At 40.8% G+C, this 16,004-nt stretch overlaps 1 protein-coding gene and 1 long non-coding RNA gene across 8 annotated transcripts in view; both read right to left on the reverse strand.

Moving 5' to 3' along the window:
• LOC111166948 (uncharacterized) overlaps positions 1 to 16,002 on the reverse strand; it is a 105,603-nt gene extending 89,601 nt beyond the window's left edge. Inside the window, exon 1 of the long non-coding RNA XR_002642718.2 lies at positions 1 to 16,002. This exon is cut by the window's left edge and continues 88,297 nt beyond it. This is a non-coding gene — a long non-coding RNA (uncharacterized LOC111166948).
• The window catches only part of SIK3 (SIK family kinase 3), a 296,083-nt gene that overhangs the window by 234,865 nt on the left and 45,214 nt on the right, over positions 1 to 16,004 (reverse strand). The window lies entirely within an intron of this gene.

Below are 16,004 nucleotides of genomic sequence, written 5' to 3' on the forward strand. Positions count from 1 at the left end.
CAATTATAAAATGGGCAGAGGATCTGAATAGACATTTTTCCAAAGAAGATATACAGATGGCCAACAGGTACATGAAAAGATGCTCAACATCACTTATCATCAGGGAAATGAAAATCAAAACCACAGTGAGATATCAATTCACACCTGTCACAATGGCAGGTCAAAAAGACACGAATAACAAGTGTTGGCGAGGATGTGGAGAAAAGGGAACCTTCGTGCACTGTTGATGGGAATGTAAATTGGTGCAGCCACTATGGAAAATAGTATGGAGATGACTCAAAAAATTAAAAAGAAACCTACCAGATGATCCAGCAATTCCATTCCTAGGTATTTATCCAAAGAAAACAAAGCCACAAGTCAGAAAAGATATAGGCACCCGTGTGTTCACTGCAGCATTACTTACAATAGCCAAGATACGGAAGCAACCTAAGTACCCATCAACAGATGAATGTATAAAGACTTGGCATATATATATATACATATATATATATACACACACACACACACACACACACACACACACAATGGAATATTATTACTCAGCCATAGAAAAGAATGAAATCCTGCCATTTACGACAACATGGATGGACCTAGAGGGCATTATGCCAAGTGAAATAAGTCAGACGGAGAAAGACAAGTACTATATGATTTCACTTACATGTGGAATCTTAAAAAATAAAACAAATGAATAAACGTAACAAAATAGAAACAGAGTCATAGATACAGAGAACAAACAGGTGGTTGCCAGAGAGGAGGGTGGGTAGGGCAAGAAGAGAAATAGGTGAGAGAGATTAAGAGGTACAAACTTCCTGTTGCAAAACAAATGAGTCGCGAGTATGAAATGCACAGTGAGGGGAATACTGTCAATAATTATGTAATATATTTTTATGGTGACAGATCGTAACTAGACTTATCATGGTGATCATTTTGAAATGCACAGAAATAATGAACCACTATGTTGTGTAACAAGAACTAACACAGTATTGTAGGTCAATTGTACTTCAAAAACAAACAAACAAACTCACAGAAAAAGAGATCAGATTTGTGGTTACCAGAGACAGGGGGAGGGGGAGGAGGAACTGGATGAAGGGAGTCAAAGCTACAAATTTCCAGTTGTAAGACAAATAAGTACTACAGATGTAATGGTACAACATGATAAATATAATTAACACTGCTATTATGTTATATGTGAAAGTTAACAGAGTATATCCTAAGAGAAAGGATTTCACAAAGAAAAGGAACTTTCACTTTTGATGTTATTTATTTTGTAGAGTCTGATTATTTTATAAGACACATGTATCAGATAGATACATAGATGGATGTTTTTAAAGAGACTTTGCGGCTATAAAATGTCCTGGAAAAGGGAGATCTATCCCAAAGTGAGAGAAAGGTACAAAATGAGTACAGAGGAAGATATTTCAATAGAACATGTAATTTCAGAGTTAGAATAACTTTACAAATAAGGAAACTAGAGCATTAAAATTTAAAACCTTTGTGCTGCAAACAAAACCATCACGAAAGTGAAAAGACAACCTACAAAATAGGAGAAAATATTTGTATGTCATATATCTGATAAAGGACTTATATCCAGAATATATAAAGAATCCTTGCAACTCAACAATAAAAAGACAACCCAACTAAAAAAATGGGCAAAGAATCTAAATAGACACTTCTCCAAAGATCTACAAATGGTCCCTTAGCACAGAAAAGATACTCAACACCATGAGTCATAAGAGAAATGCAAATCAAAACCACAATGAGCTACCACTTCACATTCACTTGGATGGCTAAATCAAAAAGAAAGAAAATAAGTTTTGGTAAGCATGTGGAAAAACTGGAACCCTCATACATTACTGGTCAGAATGGAAAATGGTGCAGCCATTTTGGAAAACAGTTTGGCAATTCCTCAAAAAGTTAAATATGGAATGTTTATGATGCAAAAATTCCACTCCTAGGTATATGCCCAAGAAAAATTGAAACATATGTCCCACAAAACTTTGTACACGAGGGGAATTCCCTGGAAGTCCAGTGGTTAAGACTCCACGCTGCCAACGCACAGGGCACGGGTTCTGTCCCTGGTCAGGGAACTGAGATCCTACATGCCGCTCAGTGCAGCCAAATAAATAAATAAAATAACGTAATTTTTTAAAAAAATTGGTACACGAATGTTCACAACAGCATTGTTCATAATAGCCAAAAGTGGGACTAATGCAAATGTCCACAATTTCATGAATGAATATACAAAATGCAATATATCCATACAGTGGAATATTATTCAGCCATAAAAAGGAAGGAAATTCTGACATATGCTACAATAGATGAACCTTGAAGACATTATACTAAGTGAAAGAAGCCAGACATGAAAGGCAATATGTTGTATGACTCCATTTATATGAAATGTACAGAATGGGCAAATCTATAGAGACTGATTAGTGATTGATTAGGGTTGCAGGACGGAGGTTGAAGAAATGGACAGTGACTGCTAATGGGTCACTTCTTTTAAGAGGAATAAAAACATTCTAAAATGGATTCTGGCGGACTTCCTTGGTGGCGCAGTGGTTAAGAATCCGCCTGCCAATGCAGGGGACACAGGTTCGAGCCCTGGTCTGGGAAGATCCCACATGCCGCAGAGCAACTAAGCCCGTGCACCACAACTACTGAGCCTGTACTCTAGAGCCCGTGCTCCACAAGAGAAGCCACCGCACTGAGAAGCCCGCACACCGCAACGAAGAGTAGCCCCCGCTCGCCACAACTAGAGAAAGCCCGCGTGCAGCAACGAAGACCCAGTGCAGCCAAAAAATAAATAAATAAAATTTTTTTAGAAAAAGAAAGAAACTGGAAGCCCTATGGGGTTAAGTGACCTGCCCAAAGAAAGCTGCCAGGCTAGTAAAAACTGAGACGTGAAACACGTGCCCTGACTCCCACAGCAATGCTCAGTGCATCACTTAGACTGCCTCGAGCTGCTCTGAGGGGCCAAAAAGGTTCCCCAAAGACTGGAAAAGCAGAAAACACTGCTACTAGCATAAGGAAAGGAAGAGAAATTTAGGTAACACAACTAAAATGTTGTTTCCAAATTTTAATGTGACTCCAAAATTGATTCTTGGCCTAAAAATCTAAAAACCATTGATAGAAGAGGTTGTGACTTTGTAAAACAGTACCCCTTTTACTAAGAGTTCAATCAGAGCAGGGCACGGGATGCAGCTGCTGGCTGAAAAGGAAGAAGGAAAATGAGATGAGAAGAGGCAGCAGGCTGAAATCACCGGCCACTCTTCTGCATATGTCAGAGGCCAATGGCTAACAATGCTTCAAACAAGCTTTATTCTTGAGGACTGTGAAATCCTGTACCGAGATCCGCAAGTATCAGCTCAAAACTGAATTACCTCCCAGAATTACTATACACATATAAGATATTTAGGAATAAAAAATTAACATGGTATCTCTGCAGCTGACTTGGACACAAAGATCACTGCTGGAATACAACTGCCCCATTTGACTAGAATAACAATATCACTGTTGATGTAGAAATGGAAAGTAAGCCAAGAACATACAATCACTAAAAACATTATTTTGAGGGTTTAAAAAAATGAGCTACCAAAAAACCTCATCTATTGTCAGAACACTGCTTAGGCAACACTAGAACATTCTGACAGAAGGAAAGGACGACAGCAGGCAGGAAGCAGAAAGAAAGAAGTAAGAAATCCTGCAGGTGCCCAGCTAATCCTAATAAGAAACACACAGCTCTACTCCTGCCTTCCACAATAACAACAATCCTGGTCCTTGTGGTATACGAACCAAGATTTCTTTTGCCAGGAACAGAAAACAACTTACTACGTGAAAATGTCAACTTGTTCCATGGAACACTACACTGGCAGTGAACAGATATAAACCTTGCAAACTACAAAGTTTTGGCTGTTTCCTCAACCAAATTTTAACATCACTGGCCTATTGTCAAATTCAGTCCAGTTCATGCAAACTCTAACACAAGTGGACAAAAATACTACGCTGAAGTATACACTATAAATAAAAAAACCCTATAAAATATCTTGTCCTCAAATTTCTAACAATTTGGCTTACTTATAAGTATAAAATTAATGCAGAAGTTCTCTTAACCCACCGCCTCTCAACCAACCTGCCGAAATAACTGATGCTTCCCCTTTCCTCTGTAAAACAACTGGGGCCCCAGCATGCAAGCTGGCCCCAATTAATAGCCACTCCCTCTACTCCTGGATATTTCTGCTCCCATCCATTAAGCTGCATGCTTACCAAGAATTAACTGGTTTTCCCCAAACCTATTTATACCAGTTGTTCTTGTTATTATAGTAATGCAGTTTAATTATCTATGTAAACGGATGAGAAATCTGGGAGAAAAGAAGGACATGTTTCTTTGAAAACTAAGTTGAATGCTTAAAATGACTTGGTAAAGTCAAATTAGATGTGGATGAGACAAGTGTAAAAGACTAGGGGGAGAGAATCAAGAACTCAAGAGAGATTCTGTACTCATATTGCTTCACAAATGCCTTTAAATTCCTACTCTGCTTTAAAAAAGCAAAACAAAACTGGAAATCATAGATGATGAACTATGGGTATGTTTAACACAAACATGATGAAGAACTTCAATCAGGACATCAATATACAGAGAAAGGTCTACATCTAAGATTAGCGAATGTGTTTCTTAGACAAACTGCAAAGAAAAAGAAAAGGAGGGGAAATCTATAGAGTAAAACAAACAATTTTTTAATACAAAACTTAAGGGACATCAATCAATTATAATGTATGGACTTTATTTAGACCCTGATTCAAACAAACAAGTGGTTAAAAAAAGAAAAAAAATATATTTATGTATATAACACTAATTTGATACTTAATGACATTAGAGAATTATTGTTAATTGTTTTAGGTAGGATAATGGTACTGTGATTATGTTTTTTGAGAAACAATCCTGGCCTATATAGAGATACATGCCAAAATATTCACAGATGAAAAAAATTCTGGGAATTGCTTCAAAATAAACTAGGGAGAAAAGAGAAGCTGGAAGTGATATGGGTGAAAGATTGGCCATGAGGTAATAATTGCTTACACTGAGTGATAGGTCGATGGGGGTTCATTATATCATTCTTTTTAATTTTGCTTATGTTTGAAATTTTCCATAATAAACACTTTTTGAAAAAGATTAGTGGATTAATGCATATTCACATTTTAAATTAAAATAAAATATTAAAAGTATATATGCATCATTATTTCTGATTTCCCTGCTTCATTCATTTATTTCCCCTAATTAACTAAGCAAATCATAACCCAAACTGACTGTATAAAAGGCCTTCTATTGGAGACAAAGGAAAAGAGCATATTGTCAGATGCCTAAAATACAGCAGTGGTAACCCCCAAACATTCTAAGAACAATATTCCACATGACCCAATTACCCTTGAAAACCTCTTAACGCATAAAGTACAGTGCGTAAAGTAAATACAAACATAATAGGACTGGTGTATCACCACATTTATTCACATAATTGTTTCCTTTACAATTTCCTCACCACCTTTTTACCATTAAAAAAAAGAGAGGAGTAATTTACAACCTTCATCAATCTCTGAAATTCTCACTCAGGTTTACCGAACGATAGTTATTTAAAAATCAAAGATTCAAGTAATCAGAGTCTTTCTCATTAACCTTTCTTCTCTCCTTCGGCAATTTCTCCAATTTAAGTTTATGTCTCTTTGTGAAAGACCAGGAGAGAATGATGATTCATAAAAAACAACTGAAAAGGTTAGAGTCACACTTAACTCTTTTCATTCCTCGTCCAGGTTTGGTTCAGGGAAGGAAGGATTAGGCAGCTGCTCCAGCCCTCTTTAATGTGTCCCATACCTACTGCCCTAAGTTTAGAGGTGCAGCAGAGACTTAAAAGCCCTACACTCCCAAACCAAGGAGGGCAGAAGCGGAGACAAAATAAAAAAGGAAGAGTTCATTCACTTCTGGGAGGCTAAACCCTGGCACAACCTTTCTGGAAAGCAATGTGCCAACATATGAATCAGATATCTTAAAAACATGTATACCCTCTGACCCAACAATTTCACATCCAACAATCTATCCTGAGAAAAAATCAGAAATGCTTCAAAGATTCATGCACAAAAATGGTCATCACAGAAAATTTCTAACAGTGAAAAACTGGGAAGAACCTTAAATTATGAAAAAGGTTAAAAAAATAATGGCAGTCATACAACAGCAAAGTACACATCCATTAAAATTGATGTTTACAAATAGTTTCAAATGATGAGAAAATGCTTATAATGATAAGGGGGGAAGAAATAAAATAGTATATCAATATGATCTCAATTATGTATTTTACAATATTAATAACTGTTGCCTCTGGGGGGCAGGATTATGGGTGATTTTTTTCCTTCTGCTTCTTTATAATTTTCTGAGTTTTCCCAATTATAATCAGAAAAAAATAGGGCAAGGTGGTAGAAGTGAGCCAGTAATAATAAGCAACTGGGTTGAAGAGAATTTATGCTCAAGACTTCTTGTATTCCTCCTCTATCAGGTCCCGGCTGCGAGCATTCAATTGCTCCTTTAACTTAACCCTTTGCCCACCCTGACAAGAATAACACTTATCCTCTTGTCTTCTAGTATCAGTAGCCGCTACTTTTTGCCTACAGATGACAGAAAAAATACTATTTGAATGAATCCATTTAAGGTAAGGACCAATAAAAGTAACCCACTGAAATTAAGGACCAGTGACAGAAAAACAGTAGTTGTTTTAATCAGATCACTTAGTATAAAGAAAAGAACAAGTGGTAACTCCAACAAAGAGTGTGAAGTTACTTCAGGAAGTGCCAGCAGCCCAAGACAGCTTAGTGGGTCTGCAAAGAAGAGGCTCCTAGGCAGAAGAGGGAAAACAAGGCACTGGCTGACCATACTGACTGTACCCATGGGACCCTCTCAAGGAAGTAACCCAATGGGAGCCTGTATGTGTAAGAACCTTCTCCTTAAAATAAGGGATTTGAATTTAAATTGCAGGATTTACTTTAAATTATACTGAACTTCTTAATAATGAAAGTTTGAGATATGCCAAAAGTAACTTGCCCAGAAAGGCTGTGAAATCTCCTTACCTAGAGATTTGTGAGAAAAAGGTAGACTATTATTTTTCTTTAACATCTTAACTGGAGATAGAAAATTTCAATAATAAAATTCTAAGATGCATTGAGTATAAAAAGCAAACTCAGCTCCCATTTTTTTAAAATAAACTTATTTATTTTATTTATTTATTTTTGGCTGTGTTGGGTCTTCGTTGCTGGGCGCGGGCTTCCTCTAGTTGCAGCGAACGGGGGCTACTCTCCATTGCGGTGCACGGGCTTCTCATTGCGGTGGCTTCACTTGTTGGGGAGCACGGGCTCTAGACACGCGGGCTTCAGTAGTTGTGGCACGTGGGCTCAGTAGTTGTGGCTCACAGGCTCTAGAGCGCAGGCTCAGTAGTTGTGGCACACGGGCTTAGTTGCTCCGCGGCATGTGGGATCTTCCCAGGCCAGGCCTCGAACCCGTGTCCCCTGCGTTGGCAGGCAGATTCTTAGCCACTGCGCCACCAAGGAAGCAACCATTTTTTTTTTTTTAATCCTTACATTCATTCACTAAATGAGTATTTACAGGCGTTGTAGTAGGCACTGGGAATACAGCAGCAAACAATAGCTTAAAATCCCTGCCCACATGGAGCTGACATTAAATTATCACCCTGTGCCTCCTAACCAGCTTTAAAAGTTAGGTATTTTCTTCTTTTTCTTTTTAAGTAAAATGATTTTTAGAAATTTCAAGCATGTCAAAACACTGCCAGAAAACAAACAGCACCTAGCATTTGGACTGATCCAGAGACGCCCTTAATAAATACTGGGGAAACAAGACTAAAAAACTGTGTGTCTGAGGCACTGGGGTGGCAGGCAGACAATTTCACTATATACGAGTTTGCACTTTTTGAATTTTGTGCCATATATCATTCACTCCTAGTTTTTGATAAACAATTTTTCAAAAGCTTATTGGCTGGCTGGCTGGAATGAATGAATGAAAAATTTCTTCTCCAAAAACTTCAGTCTCAAGAAATGTGGTTGGTTAACCTAAAATTTCACATTCAATTCTTCTGGAGGGAGCAAAGAGAAGCAAAGCCTACTGCTAGTAAGCATGGGCTGGAGCTGAAACAAGGCAGAAATTTGAGGATTTCTCAGAAATTCCTAATCAATACCTAAATATAGTTTAAGATAACTGGCCAAAAGTACCCAAATGAGTGAGCCCAGCCTACACAGAGGAGCTTAAACAGGCGATGGGTTTGCATCTCCTTCCTTTTCAGTTTCTGGGAAATGAGACTCAGTATTTACAATCTGATTCCTAACTCTCTGACAAGCTAAATTCTGAGAAGAAATACTTATCAATGTGGCCAGGGACTCCTGGTCTACAGTGGATCACACACCTCCTGAACAGAAATATGTTCTAACATAACTTCTCTACGGCTCATCCAACAGTTTTGTCCTTAGCTGATGGAATTTTACTCTGAACAGATCCAAAAGAAACCCTCTCAAGCTAATTCATCCAAGACTGTTGAGGGCTTCTCAAAGACATTGCCAAGGTCATTATACACATTCCCATGGACAAAAGTCCATGAGAATGTACATAATTTTCATCCTCTGGATGTTATCAGTCATCCACAAGACAGCATGACTATACTATTATGCCAGAAGGGACCAAGCTATAATAGGGACCTATTATAAAGGAGGTAGGGACTCACCTGATGGGTGAGGTCATTCACCTGGGGAGCAGGCCAAGCTCTTAGATGAGAAACTAGAACCACATAAGAGGAGCCCTAGATAAATGGTTCTCTTGGCCCTCACCTGCATCATCAAGGTATGTATCTTGGTGACCAGTTCTCTTAATGAGTTATAAGATGGCACCATCCCCTGGAAACTGGTAGTGTTCTGGTAAATAAGGAGTCCATCTAAGAAATGTACCTTCAAAGACAGACCAGACCAACCCAACAGAGCAAAAGTATAATTACTCATGTTCTCTGAGTGTGAGCTAGATATAGTGGCAAAAGCAAACTATATAAGGCAGACTGTGTTTATGGTCATTGCTTTTTCTGTGTTTCTTTCTCTTTTTACTTCCTTAGCATTTTGAAAGGCTTTTTTGACACCTCAGTCATGTCAAGGGAGCATCAAGGGGCATCTGAGTAGGAGACTGAAAGGCAAAGCAGTGTACCCATGGAGGACTGCAGGTAAGTGACAGAGGTGATAGAGTGAAACAATGCCAAAGGACAGGTTAAATACAGTGTTGGTATATCCCCTACTTGGAAAATTTTCCTCTCATCATGACTTCTCATCTTTGGAGTTTGTTTTAATAGAGAGGATAAATAATCTTAGACTTTAATTAGTAGGTGTATCTTGTTTCTCTAATGAAAGAGTAAGTATTCAGAGGGCAAGGGCAATGTTCTCTATGATTGGAGGAGTCACGGTAGAGTTAACTAGGAGTAGGATACCTGGATTCTATTTCTACCTCCCCCACTAACTAGCTATAGGATTCTGGGCAAATGGGGGGTGGGAGAGATACAGGAGAGAGCTGTGAGTCTAACAGATAATTGATCTAAACTACTTTGATGGCTCCTAAAAGCCTGAGATTCTAAATTCTGTTAAGTCCATCTTTCTAGACTCTAGAAAAGAAAGAGCTGGAACAGAACATCTCTAAGATCTTTTTTTTTAATAAACTTACTTATTTATTCATTCATTCATTCATTCTGTGTTGGGTCTTCGTTGCTGTCCACTGGCTTTCTCTAGTTGCGGCAAGCAGGGGCTTCTCTTTGTTACAAAACACAGGCTCCAGGCACACGGGCTTCGGCAGTTGTGGCACGTGGGCTCAGTAGTTGTGGCACGTGGGCTCTAGAGCGCAGGCTCAGTAGTGGCACACGGGCTTAGTTGCTCCGTGGCACGTGGGATCTTCCTGAACCAGGGATTGAACCCGTGTCCCCTGCATTGGCAGGCAGGTTCTTAACCGCTGCGCCACCAGGGAAGTCCCCCAACATGAGTTTTTAAAAACATAAACCAGATAATGTCAGTGCTCTGCTTTGATATCTTCTGAGGTCAGTCCCCTGTTTCACACCCAATTCCATAAAATGGCCTATAACACCCATATGATCTGGCCCCTGTCTAACTTTCTGATCTCATTCCTTAACATCCTTTCTCTTGTTCACTAAGCTCTAGGCACCCTGACCTTGGGTCTAATCTTTGGACAAACCAAGTTCATTTCTACCCCAAGGCCGCTGCACGTGCCATTCCTTCTGCACTGAATATTCCATCTTCTGAATCTTCCCAAGCTGCCTCTTTCTCATCATTCAGTTGTCAGCTCAAATATCACCATCCTGGAAAGGCCTTCCAGCACCCTGCCCCAGACACTCTCTAGCCCATTTATTTTCTTCATAGTATCTGTCACTACATAAAATTATTTGTTTACATGTTTCTTGCCTATCTCCTCCCATCGGAAAATAAGTTCCAAGAAGGCAAGAGCTTTCTTTCTCTTTTGTTTTTGGGGTACTCGAGAGCCAGAGTAGAACCTGACACAAAATCTGCATTCAGTAAACATACGCTGAATGAATGAATGGACAAGGGAAAGGTTCCATCTCTGTGCAGAGAAGTTTTAGGTGTTTTTTAGACTTACAAAGGCTCTGGTAAGAAGAGCACATTTCTTTTTCCTTCCAAAGCATCCATTTTGTTCTCTTTTATGCCAGGAACTAGAAAACATTAGCCAGAGTGATGCTTGGAAAATGAAAACAGCACTTCTGGCACAGAAATAACTAGTCTGGGCACCTCTGGCTTGAGCCAGATCTATGACTTTCTAGGGAGCTGGCACCAAAGTCAGAATGTTAAAATAAATAGTTTTGATGCTGAAAGTGGAATACTGGTATTTTGACTCTGGAAAAACTAGTCCAAATCAGTCTTAGCTCTTCACAAAGTTTCAACAACCTATCTCAAAATGAAGTTAGTTGTCTTTCAATAGTCATTTCTAGATTATCTAGGGATGGAACTATCCTCCTCAAATGTAACTAATATAAATCTTGCTTTCAATTTCTTTTTGACATAATTCTCTTTTCTATTTACTAATGAATCTTGTTTTCAGCCTTCTAACGAGCACAAGCATCATCCTTAGAAGTGAAAATAATACTATTGGCCCACTTTGAGTTGTTCTCCTTGTGGAAATGAGTTTGCACTAAACCACACAGCACACAGATGTGTCCTGGCTCGTCAGTATTTGGAAGGGGGTCAGGGAGCACAATGTTTTTTCTGTGTAATATCTCAAGTTAAGAATCCTGACCTTGGCCCTCTAGGTAGCACACCCTGCACCCAAGTGCAAGTGTCTCCTTAAGCTTGTAGGAATATTTCTTCATATTCTCCATGGAATTTAAGGGAATCTCTGGAGAAAAGACTGCACTCAAACTCTGTTCTGTCACCAGTCTGACAAAGTGTAGCTACACAAACACCCTGAATATTCAAGGCAGCCCAAATAAAAGCCAGTGTTAGTCACAGTCCTCATTAGACAAGTCTCATAACTATTTCAAAAGTTTAATGGAAAACTATATTTTTAAATGTCGATCGCATGAAATTAGCCCATAGTCCACAGGAATTAAATCCACTCTCTCAAAGAGGCACGTGAAATAATAGCAAACTACTTTTTTAAGCTGAAAGCAGCACATCATCAGGATGACATCTGCCTACACTAAACAAGTGGCACTCGTGAACTGTTCCAAAGTGGTGAAAAGCAAACAAAGGGGACTATGTCTTACTCGTTTTTGTTACTATTGCACCTGATGATGGTGATGATGATGAAGAAGATGGTGACAGGGACTTCCCTGGTGGCCCAGTGGCTAAGCCTCCATGCTCACAACGCAGGGGGCCCGGGTTTGATCCCTGGTCAGGGGACTAGATCCCACATGCTGCAACTAAGAGTTTGCATGCCACAACTAAAAATCCCACGTGCCGCAACAAAGATCTTGCACACAGCCACAAAGATTCCGAGTGCTGCAACTAAGGCCCAGCACAGCCAGATAAATAAATATTTTTTAAAAAGAAGGTGATAATATTTACTATATACCTACTATGTGCCAGGTACATCCGTTCTAAGAGTTTCACATATATTATCTTATATAATCTTCATAACACCCAAACTTGTGAGGTAAGTACTATTGTTATCTCATTTCATAGATGAGGAAATCCAAGCACAGACAGGTTAAATTACCCAGCTATGAAGTAGCAGAAGATCCAAACCCAGGCAGTCTCATCCAAAGCTCAAGCTCTTACCACAAACCAATAAACAGGCAGGTGATATATCAATATATTTGTTAAAATACATTTTTAAAGTATTTGACCAATGGCTTTTATAGTCATGTATGCTCTTTTTTTAAATGCATACAAAATATATCTACTCTTCGTTCCCATTCATCCAACCAGTGAAAGTATGATTAGGTACAGGCAACCAAATAAGCAATTGAGAAGAGAAAATCTTTTCTTTTTTTCAATCTCTTTAATATTTTATAGTGTCCTACCAAAAGAATAGGGCCAGAGAATCTCAGACCAAGGCACCTCCAGAAAAGGGAACTCAAAGAAGGTAGGACAAAGACAGCCAGGGTGAGCTGCTGACCAAAGTATGTCACAGATGAATATTCTCTCCTGTTAACTGTTCTGCAGTGACGCTCTAAGCACTGCAGTTCTGCCAATATTAAGTCTGAGCTCATGAATGCCGTGCTGCAAAAGTCACCAACAACCAAATAGGAAAATATTTCCCTTTCTCTACTAATTTTATTCATCCCAGAGTCCTGATCTAGGAGGTCTGAGAGTTAACAGAATTTGGGAAAGGGCCAGTTTTACCGCTTATTATTGGACCGAGCACAGTAGCTTAGTCAATAAATAAAGTTTACTTTAGCCTCTCAGTCCATGGAATAGGTAATGTGTGTAAGAAAAGGTGACCATAAGTATTCCTCTGATGTTCAGAAAACACCTATTACCTAACCTCTTTCAGACAACACAAATATCATCTGAATCACCTAAGTCTGATGGTTATATATGGTTATAGGAAAGACCTAGACCATTCAGTGGCCTACAGGGAGAAAAAGGAGAAAGAAAAAAAATCACATACCTCCAAAAAAACAAAACAAAAAACATGATACATTCTGAAAAGAGATGGGGAAAAAAAATAGCTAGCTCTCTTTGGTTCCAAGTGACCTGACTGAAGAAGTAAGATAAACACTGCAGTGCATGGGAGAAAAATCTATCTACCTGAGTAACGGAACAGCAGCTTCTGCACTGCCAATACCCAGGCACCTTCCTTGCCATTATATAACCAAACCATGGCCTCAATAGGCCATCATACTGTATGTCAACAGCTCTTAGACACATCTGAGCTGTCAGCATTTGAGAAACCTTTCCGAAGTGGATTCAGATAAGCATGAAGCAGGCCAAAATATGTTCATCATGTACTCAGAGCACATGACAGCTCCTTGTGAATTAAGCTTCACTCATGTCGTCAGAGTAAGTTAAGCAGAGAAACACAGGGTGCCTATAACTGTAACTAGGAAATTGCACACCGCTACAGAAACACAAATGAGTGCTGGTGTGGTCCTGTCACACATGCAACTCATTGTCCAAGCCATTTCAGCCTCATTCAAGATTTTGAATATTTCCATGCATAGGAATTGCATAACTGCACACCACAAATGATCAAAGAAAAAACCAACATAAACAGTGACACCCATTTATAAACAAGCTGATGTTTAAAATGCTGCAGTCCTAAAGAATACCAAAGACTTTGAGAAAAACTTAGACACACACACACACACACACACACACACACACACACACTGGAAAATTAGAAAGCGGGGAGACCAGCCATAATTAGCCACTGGCTTTGCTGACTACTGAAGATAGAAATGTCTCTATTATATATAAAGCCAAGAATCAACTGTTTGCAATTACATTTACAAAAACATTCAACCCTCTGTCACAGATTTTTTTAATCAATATTTTGGTGTATCCAAGGGCTGTAAGATACAAAATTCTTTAAACCAGAGATACCATAAACCAGGCAACCAATTAAGTTCATAGAGTCTGTCCCCCAGAGGTCAGAGCAAAATAATCACAGGAGCTCGAAGTGATTACTTAGGTGGGAGGGGGAGGCCGTGGCGAAAGGAAATACCAAAACAAGAAACAAGGCTCCAACAACTAAAGCTGTTTGTAAACATAAATTTGGCTTGGCTAACAGTAAACACAACTGGAATCACTCAGGGGGGCAGAGATGCACCAGAGTCTTGGCTCAGTCTACTCCCCGCCGGGGGGCTGAGGGGAGCACCAGGAAACCTGGGACTTTGGGATCTCATTCCGCTCAGACCTGCAGACTTGAGGCCCTCTGATAGACACTGACAGAAAGGCTGAAGGGGGCCCCCCAGAGGAAGTGAAACTGACCAATCAATTTTCCACAGCCACCCCCCAAAGCCACCCTGCTAAGAAGGGCCCCTAACAGTCTGACAGAAAGGAGGGAAAAAGGGACTTCAGGTCATAAGTGAGCAGGAGACAAGGCAGAGGTAAGTCACTGCCTTCTGAAAGCAAGGGGCTGCCATAAGAGCAGAAACAAGGTAGGTGACAAGAACCAGAGGCTAGGCTGAGGAGGGGAGGGGAATTGACGCGGCTTTGGTAGGAAGCAGCAGCAGCTGTAACAGTTCTTCATTAATCAGGGTGAGGGAAACACAAATTGCAGCTTTAAATATAATGAATGACTACATCTAAAGTATTCATTCAAGTGAGAGACGGAGCAAAGAAAGAAATCCTGAGTACAAATGGGCTTGTGAGTCCTGTCAAAATCAAACAATTCCTCCTCGGGTCTTCGATTCCAATACTCCCAATGAAGAAGACCACAGGAAAGAGCTAACCATATTTCCTCCAAAAATGAATTTTCTATGTAAACTATTAAATGGATATGGCTTCCTAACTGACCTTGCCCAATTTCACCACACAGCTCCACAAATCCCTTGGGAACCAAAGGGCCCCATGAGTGTCTGGGTTCCTCACACACCTCCTCAGTCACCAGGCTTTCCCCTCACCACTGACAGCCCACCCTGGGCTCTATAAGGCCCACAGTTCTGGACCCTCCAACAACTAAATATAACCAGCAATCCAGCTCTCCCAAACTGTTTAACCCCTGAGTACCTAGGGCCACCACAAACCTGGGCCCCCCTTGGGCCTCTGTTCCCTGACCCCCTTCCTGCAGAAAAATAAAGTGCTTTTTTTCCTCCATATTTCCCCATTTTTTTCATCGCCTCCTCCAATAATCCTGTCTGTCCTCAGACTCCCATTCCCACCATCTATCAGTCTTGGACGATCAAATGCTGATTGGTGCCTCTGTCAAAAGGTACCAGGTCCCTCATACCTCTCAGTACCCTGTACCCACCACATACCCCTGGTACGTGCCCCAGCTATCCTCGTTCCCCTCATAATCCCACATCTGCGGGCTGCCGGTTTCACCCGTTTTCCCCCCATCCTCCTGGTCCACATTTCCTATTCCCCTGCCCTCATTCCCTTAGGATTTCCTAACTGCTGGTTCCAGAGGCTTCTTAGCTTACTGCCTCCTGGCTCCGGGAGAGTTCCAAACCTCTTCTTTCCAATCATCCCTTCTACGACCCTCTGCACAGCCCAGGGAGCCCCCTCCCCATCCCCGGCTCCCTAGTTCCCCAGGTCCCCGCGCTCAGTGGCCCCCTGCGTCCCCTCTGCCGTGCAGTTACCCTCTCCCGGGTCCCCCGGTGTCCCCCACCTTCTGCTCGCCCTCTCCGCACTCTCGCCCGACAGCCCCCTACCCGTTTCCCCGGTCCCCAACGCTCTCCCGAGCCCCGCTCCCGCGCCGACCCCTCAGCCTCGGTGTCGCGGGGCTCTCCTGCGCCCTCAGCACTCGGACGGTCCCGGGCCGCGCAGCCCCGCCGCCGCCCGGTCCCACCGCGCCA

This window comes from Delphinapterus leucas, chromosome 7 (assembly GCF_059928025.1).
Source record: "Delphinapterus leucas isolate spDelLeu-1000000601 "Yukka" chromosome 7, BTC_Dleu_Yukka2, whole genome shotgun sequence".
Lineage (NCBI taxonomy): Eukaryota > Metazoa > Chordata > Mammalia > Artiodactyla > Monodontidae > Delphinapterus > Delphinapterus leucas.